At 41.7% G+C, this 14,625-nt stretch overlaps 1 protein-coding gene and 1 pseudogene across 2 annotated transcripts in view; both read left to right on the top strand.

Moving 5' to 3' along the window:
- LOC124594940 (androgen-induced gene 1 protein-like) overlaps positions 1–14,625 on the top strand; it is a 223,507-nt gene that overhangs the window by 45,673 nt on the left and 163,209 nt on the right. The window lies entirely within an intron of this gene.
- On the top strand, positions 14,262–14,379 carry LOC124597259 (annotated as a pseudogene).

Genomic DNA, 14,625 nt, shown 5'->3' with positions numbered 1-14,625 from the left:
GAATTTAAAATGAATGTTATTGTCGTCCACAAGGGATTAATCGTAGGCATCCAAAGATGAAATATTCTACTTCCACGTGTTTATATCATATATCCAGCCTGCTGCGTTAAGGAAATAGTCACCTGGCTATACTTTATGACGGCAGCATTTGTGACGTTTCTTTCTCACCAGTCGGCCGCTGTGGCCGAGCGGTTCTAGGCGCTTCAGTCTGGGACCACTCTGCTGCTACGGTTGCAGGTTCGAATCCTGCTTCGGGCATGGATGTGTGTAATGTCCTTAGGTTAGTTAGGTTTAAGTAGTTCTAAGTTCTAGAGGACTGATGACCACAGCAGTTAAGTCCCATAGTGTTTAAAGCCATTTGAAACTTTTGAACTTTCTCACGAAGCTTTAGTCAATTGGACATCGCAAGATTGCTGTAGCTCGCAAGGTCAATTTTCTCTTCATAGGCGTTGGTATAAATTAGTTCCTCGCATTTCAAATGGTTCAAATGGCTCAGAGCACTATAGGACTTAACTTCTGAGGTCATCAGTCCCCTAGAACTTAGTCTGTCTCCTATTCTGTTGCACATTTTTTATTCTCTGTGGGTATTTTTAGTGTTTTGGAAAAAGGGACCGATGACCTCTCTAGTTTGGTCCCTTTAATCCTTAAACCAACCAACCATCCCCTAGAACTTAGAACTACTTAAACCTAACTAACCTAAGGACATCACACACATCCATGTCAGAGGCAGGATTCAAACCTGCGACCGTAGCGGTCGCGCGGTTCCATACTGTAGCGCCTAGAACCGCTCGGCCACCCCGGCCGACTCCTCGCCGTGTTTTTCTATCTGTATGTGCAGGCTAATCTCAGGAATATTCGTAGGTTTTTCCTCGTAGTCAGACTGATTCACGAGGAAGGTCTGTGTGTATGAATATTTTGTGCAAATTGGATGAACGATGATGATGATGATGATGATGATGATGGTCGATTAAGTTGTGCCTCCTGAGAACTTTTCTGGCGTGCTCTGTTTAAATCGTTTGCGTTATTCTATACGGTCCAGTCACATTAATGTGACCACCTGTTAAAAACCTTTTGCAGTGCGGACGTGCAGGAAGAAAGTCAATGAGGTACCAGCAGGGATGTAGAGCCATGCTGACTCCAGTGTCATGTACACCTGCACTAGGTTTCTCCGTTTAGGTTCTACGGCTCGTATAGCTCGATCGTTGTGGTCCCACAGATTCTCGATTGGATTTAGATCCGGGAGTTTGGTAGCCAGGGGAGTACGGTAAATTCATCCTGGTGCCATTCCCACAACGCACGTTCACTGCGAGCTGTGTGGCATGTTGCATTGTCCTGCAGGTAGATGCCATAGAGCTAAGGAAAAACAAACTAGATGTAGTGGTGGACATGATCTCGAAGGATAAATGCATAGTTGTGTTGATCCATCGTACCTCCCAGAATGACGAGATCACCAATGGAATGCCACGAAAATATCCCTCAGACCAACCGCTCCCTCCTACGGCCTGCACACTTCAGAAAATTGCGGCAAGGTTTTTGCTTTCAGATGTTTCTCGTCCGATGGTTCATAAAATGTGATTCGTCTGAAATGCCACATGTCGCCACTCAGTGGACAGTGGACGTCCAGTTACGGTACTCCCGTGCAAATTTCAGCTGTTATAGCCGCTGAACAGCAGTCAGCACGGATACATGAACCAGGCGCATGCTTGCTGATGCCCAAAAGCAGCAACGTTCGCTGAAGGTCGTTGAGGAGCCACTGGTAGTAGCCCGTTGGTTCAATTAGGCGGTCAGTTACTCAACAGGTGTTCGGCTATTTGCCAGTCCATATCGCCGCAGCTGTCATTATCTCCTGTCATTTATGACCCTTGGTGCACCACAGTTGCCTCAAATGGTTCAAATGGCTCTGAGCACTATGGGACTTAACATCTGAAGTCATCAGTCCCCTACAACTTAGAACTACTTAAACCTAACTAACCTAAGGACTTCACACACATCCATGCCCGAGGCAGGATTCGAACCTGCGACCGTAGCTATCGCGCCGTTCCAGACTGAAGCGCCTAGAACGGCTCGGCCACACCGGCCGGCACAGTTGCCTCAGTGCCGGTTTTGGATAGCGCCATTTTGCCATGAATGCTATACTTTAATCACAGTGGCACGCAAACGGTTTACGAACTTAACCGTTTCGGAAATGCTTCCACTCTCCGTCCGAAAACCAATGATCATAGTCATTTGGACGTCAATAGAAATCGCTCAGTTTCCGCTTTCAGATAAAGACTGCACAGTTCCCCGCATCCAGACACCCACCCGCGATACGCTTTATGTACCATCCACTGTTAGTGCTGCCCCTGCCGCCTGTAAACGACTATTGTGCGTTGACGTCGAAAATTAGAGGCGGTGGTCACATTAATGTGACTGGATCGTGTAACTGTACTTAGTTAATATACAGTTACGTAACGTTGTTCTCTGACTTTAATAACTCTGCGCAACGACCCGTCAAAAAACTATCGCTGCGCAGACAAGTAGATACGAAGTGCAAGCCGTGCGAAGCCGGGTTTATATATATATATATATATATATATATATATATATATATATATATATATATATATATATATATATATATATATAACGTATATTTCGCGCATAATAAATGCGAGTTAATTTCGTGTTATTAAATGTTATCTTTCGGACTCGGTTCCTTTTCCCTCTAAAATGTGTAACAGTATTTAAAAGTTGCCATATTGGTGGTTTAGTAAAGTAACAAGGAATCAGTATTTATGTAACTCATTTAGAGTAGTATGGCGATATTTGGAACTAAATTTCAAAGACGTTAACGGGAGTTTGAAAGTAAAGAGTTTTTTTTACATTTTTCGGATTTTTATCTCATTATAAAATTTACGATTTTCTACACAAAAAGACGCGTAGTTATATACAAAATCAGTTATGAACTCGCACTGGAAGTATTGTTTTTTAAATATCGTCTACACTGGTTGAAAATGTTAAGATTTTTACATGCATTGCTTCAAGATATAATAAAGTCGGTAGCCATTTGTACAGACTTCGAGGTCTGTACTTTTATAACTATCAGCTTAATAAGTCACAGCTGCAAAATACTAACACGAATTCTTTACAGACGAATGGAAAAACTAGTAGATGCCAACCTCGGGGAAGATCAGTTTGGATTCCGTAGAAACACTGGAACACGTGAGGCAATACTGACCTTACGACTTATCTTAGAAGAAAGGTTAAGGAAAGGCAAACCTACGTTTCTAGCATTTGTAGACTTAGAGAAAGCTTTTGACAATGTTGACTGGAATACTCTCTTTCAAATTCTAAAGGTGGCAGGGGTAAAATACAGGGAGCGAAAGGCTATTTACAATTTGTACAGAAACCAGATGGCAGTTATAAGAGTCGAGGGACATGAAAGGGAAGCAGTGGTTGGGAAGGGAGTAAGACAGGGTTGTAGCCTCTCCCCGATGTTGTTCAATCTGTATATTGAGCAATCAGTAAAGGAAACAAAAGAAAAATTCGGAGTAGGTATTAAAATTCATGGAGAAGAAATAAAAACTTTGAGGTTCGCCGATGACATTGTAATTCTGTCAGAGACAGCAAAGGACTTGGAAGAGCAGTTGAATGGAATGGACAGTGTCTTGAAAGGAGGATATAAGATGAACATCAACAAAAGCAAAACAAGGATAATGGAATGTAGTCTAATTAAGTCGGGTGATGCTGCGGGAATTAGACTAGGAAATGAGGCACTTAAAGTAGTAAAGGAGTTTTGCTATTTGGGGAGCAAAATAACTGATGATGGTCGAAGTAGAGAGGATATAAAATGTAGGCTAGCAATGGCAAGGAAAGCGCTTCTGAAGAAGAGAAATTTGTTAACATCCAGTATTGATATAAGTGTCAGGAAGTCATTTCTGAAAGTATTCGTATGGAGTGTAGCCATGTATGGAAGTGAAACATGGACGATAAATAGTTTGGACAAGAAGAGAATAGAAGCTTTCGAAATGTGGTGCTACAGAAGAATGCTGAAGATTAGATGGGTAGATCACATAACTAATGAGGAAGTATTGAATAGGATTGGGGAGAAGAGAAGTTTGTGGCACAACTTGACCAGAAGAAGGGATCGGTTGGTAGGACATGTTCTGAGGCATCAAGGGATCACCAATTTAGTATTGGAGGGCAGCGTGGAGGGTAAAAATCGTAGAGGGAGACCAAGAGATGAATACACTAAACAGATTCAGAAGGATGTAGGTTGCAGTAGGTACTGGGAGATGAAAAAGCTTGCACAGGATAGAGTAGCATGGAGAGCTGCATCAAACCAGTCTCAGGACTGAAGACCACAACAACAACAACAACTTTTATAAAGATGAAATTACGTTGTTTGTATTGGAAACACCTGTAGAAAACAGCATAGTGTCGCTTCGTAGCATAAACACGCCTTTTATGGCTCTAAGCACTATGAGACTTAACATATGAGGTCATCAGTCCCCTAGACTTAGAACTACTTAAATCTAACCTAAGGACATCACATCCATACACGCCCGAGGCAGGATTCGAACCTCCGACCGTAGCAGCAGCGCGGTTCCCCGTTTTATGTGTAAATGGACAAAGTGACGAATAAACAGGTACGTCTCTCAAAAAGTAAAATATGACACCAAAATGAAGTGTGTTTAAGAAACATTGGTTTCATGGTAATAGATTTTCGAAGAAAGAGAAACATTGTGTTCAACATACGGCGTGTGAAGTTAGACAACGACACACAGTCCAACTCGTCAGTATCTAGAGAAACACCCATTAGTGTTTCGAAGACTAAAACAAAATGTTGTGAAACACAATTTTCTGAAACGTAAAGTGGTTTAAAATTTAGGTTAGGTTATATTCTGATATATTTAAACACCCTAATAAAGGTGTTAGGTGAGTGTGTGTTGTAAAGTATGTGGAGGGCCAGTTAGCTAACATGTAAACAGTGAGGTTTCAATTGCATTAGCCACGAAACTTGTCATTGATTGTTCTAGCTGTAAATATACTCATTTCTTTTGAAGTTCTCATAAGTGTAAAAGAATTTTATCGACTGAGAGCTAGTTGCAAAGGACACGATGTGTGCTGTGTGCTGTAATGACCATGTCACGCCGAGCTTGTAGAAATAGTAAGTATACAGGATGTACTGGAGTTGCTGTGGAATTTGCTGCATGTGAGTCAATTAAACTGCTAAATAAATGACAGTTGAGTAACATACCAGCAGCTATTGATGGCACTTGGCAGAAGTGCGGCTGCAGTTATAAGAATTCTGTTGCTACAGTGACCAGTGTGGATACTGGAAAGGTAATAGACTTCCAGAATGCGACAAAACATTTAAAAAAATGTAAATCAGGGAGTGAAGAACAACATATCTGTGATAGAAATTAATGAAGGAACAGGTGGTGGTATGGTGGCCTCTGCAGCTATTGAAATTTTTAGTCGATCTATGAATGAATGGAGTTGTCTGTTACACTAAGTTCTTACGTGACGGGGACTCAAAAGCATACAACAGCGTAGTAGTCGAGAAGTCTTGTGATGCTAAGACTATCACAAAACTGGAATGTCTTCATGTCCAGAAGAGGATGGCAACAAGTTGAAGAAGTTGAAACAAAATTTGAGAGACAAGAAAGTTTCCAATGGTAAAACCATAAGAGGCAGGCTGACAGACAAAGTTATTGATGAACTACAGCAATATTATGGGATGGCTATTAGAAATAGTACTGGTGATTTGTTGAAGTTGCATCAGGCAATATGAGCTATCTCTTTCCACGGACTGTCAACAGATGAAAAACTAATACACCAACTTTGTCCTCCTAGACAAGATTAATAGTGCAATTACAGCAATGCCCAGTACTCACATAATCCGTACAGTTACAAACATTCCACGTCGGCAGCAATCATGGATGTCATTAAATCTATTTACAGAGACCTGGCATATCTTGAACTATTGAAGAAGTGTGCATGGTCATACTTAAAATTAAAATGAATCTTTCAATAATCTCATATGGATTCGATTATAAAATTTTGGTTGTTGGACTGAAGATACAAGGGCAGTGATGCTGTTATTGCTTTTAATGATAGCAACGTTGGTAGGGTGGAAGTGTAACAGCATATGGGAATGCAGTGCAATTGGCCACTAAGGATTAACGCAGAGAAGAGAAGAACAAGAACTTTTTAAAAAAGATAAAGATTATGGTTCGCAGTATTGTGCAGGGTGCTTCTGAGTGGGCAAAACTAAAGCATATATAAAGTTAGTTTGTTTTTTGAAACTCTATAAACCGTATCTGAAAATTTACATTTTCTGTTGCATATTTCCCTGAATCTCAGAGCAGAGCATTCAAATTTTCAGGGAGTATGTACTGTGCACTTCTTACTATATGTATATGTAGAGTGGCGTGGCGAAACGTTACGCTAACCTGGCCAAAATGACACAGCGTTGCCTTTACGATTAGCCATACCTCGTCCCCAGTACTGATAGAACGTTAAATTTTAATCCAGGATTGTTAATTACTTCTTCGTTCTAGTGGCGGCGCGCAAATAAAGCATTCAGAACAACGCAGGCATATGCCACTAGTACGTGCATATGTCAACTGCTCTAAATCAAATTTACTGTGCCCATCAATAATATTGAAACACGTAGGAAGTGGTGAAAAGCCATTACTCGTCAGCGCTTGTATTATTTCTGATAGCAAATGTAAACTGACTAATCTTTGTTCCCATGGCACTTTAAAATGACATCCAAACACGATCTCTAATTCTGTCGTACAGTACTTTACTAAAGAAATCAATAATCCAGTAACTATTATAGGAATTATACAAGGTGGTCCACTGACAGTGACTGGGCCAAATATCTCACGAAATTAGCATCAAACGAAAAAATAAGAACAATAAATCTGTTCGAGCTTGACGGGGCAAAACAGACGGCGCTATGGATGGCCTGTAGATGGCGCTGCCATGGGTCAAATTGATAGAAACTGCATTGGTAACCACTTTTTTTATTACATATTCGTATAGTGCGTGAATAAATAGGTATGTTTGATTTGGAACATTTGCTTCGCTTTGTAATGGATGGCGCTGTAATGTAGGAACGCACCCGATAGCATTGTGCGCAATTCATTGCTTAAACTAGGCCTAATAACGCACTTTTCCAGTCACAATAATTGCGCGGAAGACATAATCTTGTTGAAATGAAACGTTTAACAGTCTCAGAAGAAGTAGACATGGTGTTTATTTATGGCTATTGTGATCAAAATGCCCAACAAGCTTGTGCTATGTATGTTGATCGTTATCCTGACAGACAGCATTCAAGTGTCCGGACCTTTCGTCGGATAGTTAATGTATTTAAAGAAACGGGAAGCGTTCAGCCAAAGAAGACGACGCAACCAAGAACTGCAACAAATGAAGATGCCCAAATAAGTGTCTGAGGCTAATCCGCACATTAATATCAGACAAACTGAGCGGGAATTGGGAATTTCAAAAACGTCGGTTTTGAGAATTCGACATCAATTTCACCCTTGCCATATTTCTATGCACCAGAAATTGCATGGCGATGATTTTGAACGTCTTGTAAATTTTTGCCTCTGGGCACAAAATAAATTACGAGACGATAACAGTTTTTTTTTCAAGAGTCCTATCTAGTGACGAGGCGTCATTCACAAATAGATGTAACGTAAACCGGCATAATATCCACTACTGGGCAGCGGAAAATCCACGATGGCTGCGACAAGTGGAACACCAGCGACCCTGGCGGGTTAATGTATGGTGTGGAATTATGGGAGGACATCTAATTGGCCCTTATTTTATCGACGGCAATCTAAATGGTGCAATGTATGCCGATTTCTTAATTAATGTTTTACCGATTCTACTAAAAGATTTTTCACTTCATGACAGAACGGCGATGTACTTTCAGCATGACGGTTGTCCGGCACATAGCACGTGTGCAGTTGAAGCGGTAGTCAATGGAATATTTCGTGACAGGTAGCTTGGTCGTAGAAGCATGGCCTGCACGTTCACAGGACCTTTCATCTCCGGACTTCTTTCTTTGGGAAAAATTGAAAAATATTTGTTATTGTGATCCACCGACAACGCCTGAAAACATGCTTCAGCGCATTGTCAATGCATGTGCGACAATTACTAAAGGCAATCTACTAGCTCTTGAGAGGAATTTCATAATGCGTATTGTCAAATGCATTAAAGCTGGACATCATTTTGAGCATTTATTACATTAATGAGATTATTACGGCTGCTCACGCAGTAACAGCATTCGATCCCATAATTTATGATAAGGTCACAAAAGTAAACGTATCACATCGGAACAATAGCAATAAACTACTTTTTGTTTTTTAATGTAAAAAACCAAATTGTTACCAACTGTTCATCCAGATGGGTGAGGCGTATTATAAGTCTTGGAACATTACAGTGCCATTCATCACAAAGCGAAACAAAGGTTCCAAATCAAACATTCGTATTTATTTACGTACTATACGAATATGTAATAAAAACGGGGATACTTATTTTAAATAATGCTGTTTCTATCAATTTGACCTATGGCAGCGTCATCTGTTTTCCCCTGTCACGTTTGATGCTAACTTCGTGAAATGTTTGGCCCAGTCACTATCAATGGACCACCCTGTATACTCGTAATATCACGCCTACTGTGATGCTATCAGTTAAAATACTTACGTTTCAATCTCTTCAAGGCAGTTAATAGCTTCATGATGCGAGATAACTACAGATAAAGGTCGTTATTTATCTCAAAACAAAGCTATCGGTCGGTAACATGCTCTACAGCGGAGCGGGTCACGTTACTACGAAAAATGCAATGTACATCAACACACACATTGAATATTTACCGTAGCTACTACTAATCTTGCTTGCGGTAAGTACTGATTTAATAAAATGTCTCCAATGTTAAAATCAAAGCTATAATTTTACTATAAACCAGTGATATAGCGATAGCTAGCTCTGCGATAATATTAACTTCGATGATAACTGATCTCTCTGTTATTATCCCTTTTATTATCTTTACTTCCTTAAAACCTTGAAATAAGCTTTTAATTATGAAAGTTATTATTTTCTTTTATATAACTCAAATGAAATTCTGATTCAAACCTTTTCTAATATTTACTGAACTGTCTTAATCGTAATTGAGTTAAAAGTTCGACGAACTTCTTTGTTTTTTATCTTTGCCATTACTGAAATTTACTAATCTAGGCGTAGTCGCTTTTGAAAGCTTTGAAACTCAAAATAATCTTTCCCTTGCTTACGTTACTTGTGTAAATCTACTTCAGTGGGCATTCTATCCTTTCCACTAAATTGAAACACGTAACGAAGATTTCAGTCTGACTCTTCCTTCATTTAATTCAATTAATTAATTTCAATACAACTTTTTAACTTTAATCTGAACGAGTGACATCAAATCTAAACTCCACACAAATCGGAAATGAAGAAAGACAAAAAGATTAAAACAAAAAGTCTACGTGGCACAAACATTTTTGTACTAAATTTAAAATTATAAGCAAAGTTCAGGCTCTTCAGGTGCTGACTTTCGTGTTCCCACCAACAGTCCGTAATTTGTCACTCGCCACCCTGTCAAGCAACGGAATATCGTAGTGTTACGTCAGTCGGTTCCGCTAGGGCACAAACTTATTCTCACTGTTAAAGCTACTAATTTACGGGCAACAATAGCTCTGTTCTCTCAATGTAAACCGTGCAGAGTCTGGTTCTCGGCTCTTATTAAACACCGATTGAGACTTTAACTCAACGGTACCCAAATCACTTATGATGTTCCACTATACCAGCAGTGCGTACTAAAACCGCAACAAACACAACCGCTGAACACTCAGTTACCTTAGAGTGCGTGTCTTATAACAACCACAAAATTATCGCAAACGCTTAATCACCTTAGAGCGTGCGTTCCTCTAAACAACACAAAATGCAACCGCAACGACTTTTAAAGACTTGCGCACATCAGGAAAATCACTAATAGCACTAATATTCCAATTCTGTGACTATGACTTATGAACACAAAGCTTCTCCAAATAAGGAACACAGCTTCCTCAAATCGAGTGTAAGTTTCCTCAGCAAGTTAGCCCGTCACCTTTGACCTCTGTGACCACGAATAAACTATATCTACGTCCTACCAGCGACAACTAACAAGTACGATGTCGTAGCTAAACCAACCAGGGCTTACGACCAGAAGAATCTCAAATTAATTGACCTCAGTGTACTCTAAATTTCTCTTACGGAACAGCATAAACTCAAAGCAGACAACTGCAGAACTCGTCTACGAAGACCGATCACACTAACTTAGTGATCCAAAATCCGAACAAAGTCTATAGCTCCATTCAAATTTATGGACCATATTCGCGGTCTCGACTAGATCCACGATCAATTGCCTTTCCCTGGGTGACCGTTACACGCCATGTATAACTAGAGCTTTCACAGAGCAGCCATCGCACAGGACTGAACTTTTTAACACGCAATAACCATAGGGAAACTCGACAATCATGTCACGATTCCATTGCTTTTAACAATTAACTGTTCATCCATCTGCAGCCTTCGCTGCGACGAATAGTGGCCAGCTAGATCGGATGGTATCTCTGGCACGGACAATTGTTGGCTTCTGCTGGCGCCGCATGGAGACTCTTTGCCGCTACTTGCTCGACTGTCAAGCGTGAACGTTTGCTCGCTTTTCTACAACAGTTTGTCACACAAATACTTTAATTACAGAACATTATTGCATATTACATATTAACAACTTTCGAGCCTCTAAATTACTACGTTGAAGCGACGAAGAATCCGTGATGGCACTGGAAAACTTTGGTCCCGTGACAGGTAGCAACATACATATCGCGAGTCTACTGAAGTAAAAGAAAAATGTAATTAAAACTATTTGAGAGAAAGGACAAAAATTACATAATTCTCAAAAAAATGTGTGTGAAATCTTATGGGACTTAACTGCTAAGGTCATCAGTCCAAAAGTTTACACACTACTTAACCTAAATTATCCTAAGGACAAACACACACACACACCCATGCCCGAGGGAGGACTCGAACCTCCGCCGGGACCAGCCGCACAGTCCATGACTGCAGCGCCCCAGACCGCTCGGCTAATCCCGCGCGACACGTAATTCTAAATGGGTAATTAAAGAAATTGTATTTCCGAACGCAGTGGCTGAAATGCAATGGTTGTAGTTCAGTATGCTCGGAACATACCACGTCCTGTAAGTTTTATGTTAGTTGCTTCAGTGGTTTCTGAAACATAGGGAAGCCAAACGACAAAGTTCGGCGTTGCCGAGATAGGGCGTCCCAATTCCCCTTAAATGACAGAGGGATTTGAAGAGCGACACCAATTAAAGAGGCGTAGTTCGAAACAGGGAAGATGCTGAGATAACTTAACATGTTCTAAGCTTCATAGACTTTTAAACTCCATTGTTATCTATGACAACAGAGGCCAGGCATCAGCTGAGTCGGGAGGGATGGTTGAGGTGTTCAATTTAAGGCAGTACCCTATGCGCCTGCTGAAGTGGTTTAATGAAAACAACGGCAAACTTAAATGTTACCTTGTAGGAGTTGTTGTTTTTGGTCATCAGTCTACTGACTGGTTTGATGCGCCCCGCCACGAATTCCTTTCCTGTGCTAACCTCTTCATCTCAGAGTAGCACTTGCAACCTACGTCCTCAATTATTTGCTTGAAGTATTCCAATCTCTGTCTTCCTCTACAGTTTTTGCCCTCTACAGCTCCCTCTAGTACCATAGAAGTCATTCCCTCATGTCTTAGCAGATGTCCTATCATCCTGTCCCTTCTCCTTACCAGTGTTTTCCACATATTCCTTTCCTCTCCGATTCTGCGCAGAACCTCCTCATTCCTTACCTTATCAGTCCTCCTAATTTTCAACATTCGTCTATAGCACCACATCTCAAATGCTTCGATTCTCTTCTGTTCCGGTTTTCCCACAGTCCATGTTTCACTACCATACAATGCTGTACTCCAGACGTACATCCTCAGAAATTTCTTCCTCAAATTAAGGCCGCTATTTGATATTAGTAGACTTCTCTTGGCCAGAAATGCCTATTTTCCATAGCATGTCTGCTTTTGACGTCCTCCTTGCTCCGTCCGTCACTGGTTATTTTACTGCCTAGGTAGCAGAATTCCTGAACTTCATTGACTTCGTGACCATCAATCCTGATGTTAAGTTTCTCGCTGTTCTCATTTCTACTACTTCTCATTACCTTCGTCTTTCTCCGATTTACTCTCAAACCATACTGTGTACTCATTAGACTGTTCATTCCATTCAGTAGATCATTTAATTCTTCTTGACTTTCAGGATAGCAATGTCATCAGCGAATCGTCTCATTGATATCCTTTCACCTTGTATTTTAATTCCACTCCTGAACCTTTCTTTTATTTCCATCATTGCTTCCTCGATGTACAGATCGAAGAGTAGGGGCGAAAGGCTACAGCCTTGTCTTACACCCTTCTTAATACAAGCACTTCGTTCTTGATCGTCCACTCTTATTATTCCCTCTTGGTTGTTGTACATATTGTATATGACCCGTCTCTCCCTATAGTTTACCCCCACTTTTTTCAGAATCTCGAACAACTTGCACCATTTTATATTGTCGAACGCTTTTTCCAGGTCGACAAACCCTATGAAAGTGTCTTGAGTTTTCTTTAGCCTTGCTTCCATTATTAGCCGTAACGTCAGAATTGCCTCTCTCGTCCCTTTACTTTTCCTAAAGCCAAACTGATCGTCACCTAGCACATTCTACCCCTCCAAAACAGGAGAATTAACATCCTCAATTACCATCTGTGCTTTCGTGAAATAGCGCTAGCGACGGTTTTTCGCACGGTGGTCCCAGCTTCGATTACCAATGGTGAAGTCAGACCCCTCTGTGATGGATATGAAACAAGGGCTTTTCAAATGCGCGACGTCGGGGAGAGTGCTTGAATTAATGAGCGTCGTCAAGCTAAAGTACTCTCCAGTCTGGGAGCCACAACACCTTATTAGCGCTGCGCTAGTCGGGCCACTCGCTCCAATAGCTGCTCCGCCTGTGCTGTTCGAAGCGGTCGCGCACTATCGTCCGTAAAAAAAATGAAACTAAAAAGTCAGGGTCTAAGGCACACATGAAATGGAAATTTGTGGTAAGGACTATGGGACCAAACTGCTGAGGTCATCTGTCCCTAGGGTTACACACTACTTAATCTAACTTAACCTAACCTACGCTAAGGACAACATACACACCCATGCCCGAGGGAGGACGCGAACCTCCGACGCGTGGGAGGGGGAGGGGTGAGGGGGGGGGGGGGGGAGCCACGCGAGCCGTGTCGAGACACCTGAGGCCTTGCGGTGACAACAAGGCACACCTGAAAAGTTGATAATTGGGAAGTAGTTCAGTATCAAGCAACGTTGACCAGAGAATATATTGTGTTTAAAGATTGGAAGGTTAATACGCACATGCAACATTAAGTCTTATACCTTAATACCTACATTGGTATGACGATCACATTTGACAATTTTCGTGGGTGCAATACGCGTTTTCATCTCTCGCCATGTGAGATTCCAGTGACAGACAAATGTTCACTCACTAATCAGCGTTGTTGTGGCACTTTTGCATCTTCCCCATATGCTTCTTTTGAGGGTTGCATTCGGCACTGGCCTTTTCATGGATGACAGTGCACGGTCGCATTGAACAGCGCAGGTGGATGAGCTCTTGGATATTCGGCGAATCAGCTGACCTCCCCGCTCCCATCGAGAACATGTGGGATGCGTTGGGATGAAGTATTGCAGTACCAACCACCAGCACGGACGGACATCAAACAGTTGTGAACCGCGTTGCTGGAGGAATGGAACACCCTACCACAATAACTTTTTACCAGCCTTGTACACGGTAGCACGTTGCAAAACATACACTACCGTCCTTGATCACCCACCCTATTAAGAAACATGTCCCACCTTTTGTAATATCCAAATATTCATCATAAATCGTGGTTACTTCAGTGTAGCTTCTGTCCATGAGTAATTGTCATTATCGTTCTTCTCACTCCGTATTTCTTTTAGATACTTTCTGTTCTACAATTTAGCAGTTCTTTCTACTTGCGGCCCAAATTTCATCTAGCTAGGTGTGGTATCAACGTAAGTCATTTCTCCTTATTGCAGTTGTTCGTTCGTATTAAAGATATTATGGATGGGTATAGGCGGAAGCCGGGAATCTCCAGTGTCCTTGCCAGCGAAGAGGGCAACGGCTTTGCCGCAGTGGATACACCGGTTCCCGTCAGATCACCGAAGTTAAGCGCTGTCGGGCGTGGCCGGCACTTGGATGGGTGACCATCCGGACCGCCATTCGCTGTTGCTATTTTTCGGGGTGCACTCAGTCTCGTGATGCTACTCGATCGAATAGTAGCGGCTCCGGTCAAAGAAAACCATCATAACGACCGGGAGAGCGGTGTGCTCACCACACGCCCCTCCTATCCGTATCCTCAACTGAGGATGACACGGCGGTCGGATGGTCCCGATGGGCCACTTGTGGCCTGAAGACGGAGTGAGAGTGCTTGCCAGCAAAGAGGGCGATGGTAGCAACATAGCTCGATGCCTTTTTCCA

The sequence above is a fragment of the Schistocerca americana genome, chromosome 2, assembly GCF_021461395.2.
Source record: "Schistocerca americana isolate TAMUIC-IGC-003095 chromosome 2, iqSchAmer2.1, whole genome shotgun sequence".
Taxonomy (NCBI): domain Eukaryota; kingdom Metazoa; phylum Arthropoda; class Insecta; order Orthoptera; family Acrididae; genus Schistocerca; species Schistocerca americana.
Note: the sequence above shows the minus strand (reverse complement) of the source record. Positions and strands in the feature narration are given on the sequence as shown.